Genomic DNA, 5962 nt, shown 5'->3' with positions numbered 1-5962 from the left:
GGGCACATTCTGGGACACACAACTTCATGGAACAGCTCCGTGGGTTACAGAGGCGGAGTATGGATGAATGGTGTCCACAGAAGCAGCATGGGGGAAAAGGAGGAGCATCCAGCTGGTTGTGAGAGAGGCCCTCCTGGCAGGTATGTCACAGAAATAGGCAGAGCCTGCCATTGGGGTTCTGGCATTGGACCCTGCCATTTTATATGCATCCCAGGTGCCTTTGGACCAGTGTTTGCGTGACATAAGTAATGCTATCCTCTGACTGTGAGCCTAGATATCTCCTTGTATTTGAAGTGAGTTTGTGGAAGACAGCCTAGAGTTGGGTCAGTTGGCTTTTGTTTTTTTAACCCATTTTGAAAATCGTTAAGTGGTATGTTCATCTATTTACATTTAACAGAATTCTTGAAAGGTTAGGAGTTAGCCTAAGTCAGCCGTTTTAGTATTTGTTTTCTGTTTATTCTCTCTTGTTTTGCATACCCATCTTTCCTTTTTGGCTTTTTAAGGGCTTATTTAAAGAGTTTTTAGTATTCCACCTTAATTTATCTATTTTGTTTTCTTTGGCAAAGTGGTTGTGTATTTTTTAGTGATTGTGTTAGAGATGAAAAGATACATCCGGAATGCATTGGTCCTCGTATCCATAGTGTGCTAATTAAAGTGGAATCTAGAAACCTTAGCACCGTTTTGACCATGGTACACTTTATGACCCAGTTGTTTTCAATATTATCTCTGTATATAATAAGGTCTTAATCAGAAAAATGTTTTAATGTTTTTTACCCTCTTTTTTTAAGAAAGATTTTATTTATTTATTTTAGAAAGAGATACAGAGAGAGCATGGGGGTGTGGAGAGAGGAGAGAGAAGGAGAAGGAGCGAGAATGTCAACCAGACTCTGTGCTGAGCATGGAACCCAAGGCAGGGCTCGATCTCTTGACTCTGAGATCATGACCTGCGCTGAAATCAAGAGTCGGATGATTAACCAGCTGAGACATCCAGATGCCCCTGTTTTTCACTTTCAATTGCTGAGTATGTCTTAAGGACCCATAAGGAGTATCATCGATGATACATGCCCTGATATATACCATTTTTGTGGATCCTCCTGTAATCCTGGTATTCCTAATTTCATTGAATTTCCTTTGGTGATGCCTTTTTTTTTTAACTTCCTTATTTTTGTTAGCAATTTCTACATCCAAAGTGGGGTGCAACGTTCTTTTTTATTATTTATTTATTTTTTCAGCATAACAGTATTTATTGTTTTTGCACAACACCCAGTGCTCTATGCAATACATGCCCTCCCTATTACCCACCACCTGGTTCCCCCAACCTCCCACCCTCCGCCCCTTCAAAACCTTCAGGTTCCTTTTCAGAGTCCATAGTCTCTCATGGTTCATCTCCCCCTTCCAATTTACCTCAATTTCCTTCTCCTCTCCATCTCCCAATGTCCTCCATATCATTTGTTATGCTCCACAAATAAGTGAAACCATATGATACTTGACTCTCTCTGCTTGGCTTATTTCACTCAGCATAATCTCTTCCAGTCCCATCCATGTTGATACAAAAGTTGGGTATTCACCCTTTCTGATGGAGGCATAATACTCCATCGTGTATATGGACCACATCTTCCTTATCCATTCATCCGTTGAAGGGCATCTTGGTTCTTTCCATAATTTGGCGACCATGGCCATTGCTGCTATAAACATTGGGGTACAGATGGCCCTTCTTTTCACTACATCTGTATCTTTGGGGGTAAATATCCAGCAGTGCAATTGCAGGGTCATAGGGAAGCTCTATTTTTAATTTCTTGAGGAATCTCCACACTGTTCTCCAAAGTGGCTGCACCAACATGCATTCCCACCAACAGTGTAAGAGGGTTCCCCTTTCCCCACATCCTCTCCAACACATGTTGTTTCCTGTCTTGCTAAATTTGGCCATTCTATCTCAATGTGGTTTTAATTTGAATCTCCCTGATGGCTAGTGATGATGAGCATTTTTTTTCATGTGTCTGATAGCCATTCAATATTCACAAATCAATCAATGTGATAGAACAAATCAATAAGAGAAGAGAGAAGAACCACATGGTCCTCTCAATTGATGCAGAAAAAGCATTTGACAAAATCCAGCATCCGTTCCTGATTAAAACGCTTCAAAGTATAGGGATAGAGATAACATTCCTGAACTTCATAAAATCTATCTATGAAAGACCAACAGCAAATATCATCCTCAATGGGAAAAAGCTTGCAGCCTTCCCGTTTGGATCAGGAACACGACAAGGATGCCCACTCTCACCACTTTTGTTCAACATAGTATTAGAAGTCCTAGCAACAGCAATCAGACAACAAAGAGAAATAAAAGGTATCCAAATTGGCAAGGAAGAAGTCAAACTCTCTCTCTTCGTAGATGACATGATACTTTATATGGAAAATCCAAAAGACTCTACCCCCAAACTACTAGAACTCATACAGTAATTCAGTAATGTGGCAGGATACAAAATCAATGTACAGAAATCAGTTGCTTTCTTATACACTAACAATGAAAACACAGAAAGGGAAATTAGAGAATCGATTTCATTTACTATAGCACCAAGAACCATAAGATACCTAGGAATAAACCTAACCAAAGAGGTAAAGGATCTGTACTCGAGGAACTACAGGACCCTCATGAAAGAAATTGAAGAAGACACAAAAAGATGGAAGACCATTCCATGCTCTTGGATCGGAAGAATAAACATTGTTAAAATGTCTATACTGCCTAGAGCAATCTATACTTTTAATGCCATTCCGATCAAAATTCCACCCGTATTTTTCAAAGAGCTGGAGCAAATAATCCTAAAATTTGTATGGAATCAGAAGAGACCCCGAATTGCTAAGGAAATGTTGAAAAAGAAAAACAAAACTGGATGCATCATGTTACCTGATTTCAAGATTTACTACAAAGCTGTGATCACCAAGACAGCATGGCACTGGCATAAAAACAGACACATAGACCAGTGGAACAGAGTAGAGAGCCCAGATATGGACCCTCAACTCTATGGTGAAATAATCTTCGACAAAACAGGAAAAAACATACAGTGGAAAAAAGACAGTCTCTTCAATAATGGTGCTGGAAACTGGACAGCTATATGTAGAAGAATGAAACTCGACCATTCTCTTACACTGTACACAAAGATAAACTCGAAATGGATAAAAGGCCTCAATGTGAGACAGGAATCCATCAGAATCCTAGAGGAGAACATAGGCAGTAACCTCTTCGCTATCAGCCACAGCAACTTCTTTCAAGATATGTCTCCAAAGGCAAAGGAAACAAAAGCGAAAATGAACTTTTGGGACTTAATCAAGATCAAAACCTTCTGCACAGCAAAGGAAACAGTCAACAAAACAAAAAGGCAACCCATGGAATGGGAGACGATATTTGCAAATGACAGTACAGACAAAAGGTTGATATCCAGGATCTATAAAGAACTCCTCAAACTCAACACACACAAAACAGATAATCATATCAAAAAATGGGCAGAAGATATGAACAGACACTTTTCTAATGAAGACATACAAATGGCTATCAGACACAAGAAAAAATGGGGTGCAACTTTCAACCCTGATGTCAAGACTTGCAGGCTCTACTGACTGAACCAACCAGGCACGCCCACAATTTTTTTAATGCAGATCTCCTGACTGTGGATTCACTTAATTTTCCCTCATCTGAAGATGTCTTTATGTTACTTTCATTCCTGAAAGCTATTTTTGCTGGTTGTGGAGACAGTTCATTTATTTATTTCTTGTTCCCGTGGTTCATAATGAGGAATCTGCAGTCATCCAAATTGTTTCCCTACATGTAATGTATCATTTTTCTGTCTGTTTTCAAGATTTGTTTTCTTTGTATTTAGTATTCAGCAATTATATTATGGTAGATCTGGGTATGAAATTGAAATTTGAAATTCATTTGAATCCAATCAAGAAATGGGCAGAGGACATGAACAGACATTTCTGCAAAGAAGACATCCAGATGGCCAACAGACACATGAATTTCATTTGAAATTCATTCAGTTTCTTAAATTTGTTGGCTTATGTTTTTTCACCAGACTTGAAAGGTCACAAATATTTCTTTAAATATGTATATTGAATATATAGAAATATATATATACACACAGGGACACATTTTTTTTTGTGAAGTACACGCCTCCCCAATGTGGACCCCAACATGGGGCTTGGCTTCAACTCATGATACTGAGACACAGACCTCAGCTGAAATCAAGAGTTAGACACCTAACTGACTGAGCTACCTAGGTGCCCCTAAGTATATTTTTTTCAATCTGCTTTTTTTTTCTCTTCTCCTTCTGGGATTCTGATGGTATGAATGTTAGATTTTTGTTGTTGCCTCATAGTTCTCTGAGATTTCATTATTTTCCTATTGTTTCCTCTTCCCATTGTTCTGATTGCATAACACTTTTTGATTCCTTTTAAAAAATTCTTTAAAGATTTCTTTTATTAAAAAAAGATTTATTTTATTCACTTATTTATTTAGAGAGAGAGTGAGCATGAGTGGGGGAGATATTGAGGGAGAGGGAGAGAGAGAATCTCAAGCAGATTCCATGCTTGAGTGCTGAGCCTGACTTGGGATCCCACGACCCTGAGATCATGACCTGAGTAGAAATCCAGAGTCAGTTGCCCAGTTGACCTAGCCATCCCGGAACCCCAAACTTACTGATTTCTTTTCAAGTTCATTTTTTCTGTCATCTGTCATCTGTGTTCTTCTAGTGAGTCCATTCTCTGAATTTTAATTTTTAGTTTTTTTTATTTTTCAGTTCTAGAATTTGGTTGCTCTATTTTCTATCTCTTTTCCCTCTCTATTTTCCATTTTCCATCTCTATGCTATTTCCACATTTTCATGTCATATATTCTATTTTGCACATATTTTCCTATTGTGCAAGTGTGTTTGCGGTTGCTTGTTAGAACAGTTTTAGAGCATTTCCTGTAACGTCTTTGTCAGGTAATCCCAAAATCTGTGTCATCTCATTATCTGATGTCTATTGATTGTTATTTTCCATGCGAGTGGAGACTTTTGTGGCTCGTCCTCATATTTTGAATAAATTTGGTTTGTATCCTGGACATTTGAATGTTATCTTACGAGACACTGGGTCTTTTTTATGTGCAATGAAGAATGTGGATTTTTTTCTAAAGATTTTTTTAGGTACAGGTCACATTGTCCACCAACTGAGCCAGCCAGGTGTCCCTGAAATCTTTTTCTATTTTATAATTTCAAAGCTTTTAGAGTGTTATTCAGGTCTATCGTATATATTTATCAATGGATTGGGCCAAAGTCCTCCCAGTACCTCACTTCTCAAAGTTCTCAGGATCCTAAATAGGGCCAGATCTATGTATACCTAGGTTGAGCTTTCACAGAGGAGTTCATATTACTGAGTCCTCATTCCAGAGCTTCTCTCTCTGCATTATTGTCCTAGTGGGAGAAATGGTAATTTGTGACTTTTTATATCCTAATTTGAAGTAGAAACACACTTTTAAGTTTGAAATTTGACTTATAAAATACATGCCTGGATACATCCTCGCAGGAACTTCCGCAGTCCTTGGTAATATAGACACGAAGGAAACACAGTGTGTTCACTGAATAAAAACAGTTGAGAGTGAACAAGGATACAGAACGGAAAATTTTGTAACCTGACAGGATCGATAATCTTGAGCAAGGTGAAGTCTCCTCAGAGGCAGCTTCCATCAACAAGATTGAGAGCCACTTGTGATGCCTCTGATAAAAAAAAAAAAAATAGAATGAATACCTTAGAGTCACAGGGCTGGGGCTGTTGCCTAAAGAATTAGAGCCTTGTATTAACCAGGGTTTTCTGAAGTCCTTGTACACTGCAGGTGAGCAGCTACTGTTTGGTGGAAGGAGTTGTCCTGAGAAATCTGGGCACGTGGGCTGTAGAGAAGAAGGTCTGAAGGACAGTAGGTAACAGTCTTG

At 38.7% G+C, this 5962-nt stretch overlaps 1 protein-coding gene across 1 annotated transcript in view; it reads left to right on the top strand.

Annotated features, from left to right (window-relative positions):
* The first annotated feature begins 28 nt into the window (after nucleotides 1-28).
* The window catches only part of LOC123931083 (caspase recruitment domain-containing protein 8-like), a 45035-nt gene continuing 39101 nt past the window's right edge, over nucleotides 29-5962 (top strand). Inside the window, exon 1 of the mRNA XM_045987813.1 lies at nucleotides 29-140. The gene's annotated coding sequence lies outside the window, so the exon portion shown is untranslated. The remainder of the gene's footprint in view (nucleotides 141-5962) is intronic.

This window comes from Meles meles, chromosome 19 (genome assembly GCF_922984935.1).
Source record: "Meles meles chromosome 19, mMelMel3.1 paternal haplotype, whole genome shotgun sequence".
NCBI lineage: Eukaryota > Metazoa > Chordata > Mammalia > Carnivora > Mustelidae > Meles > Meles meles.
The sequence above is the reverse complement of the archived record's forward strand: the minus strand, read 5'-3'. Positions and strand labels throughout refer to the sequence as shown.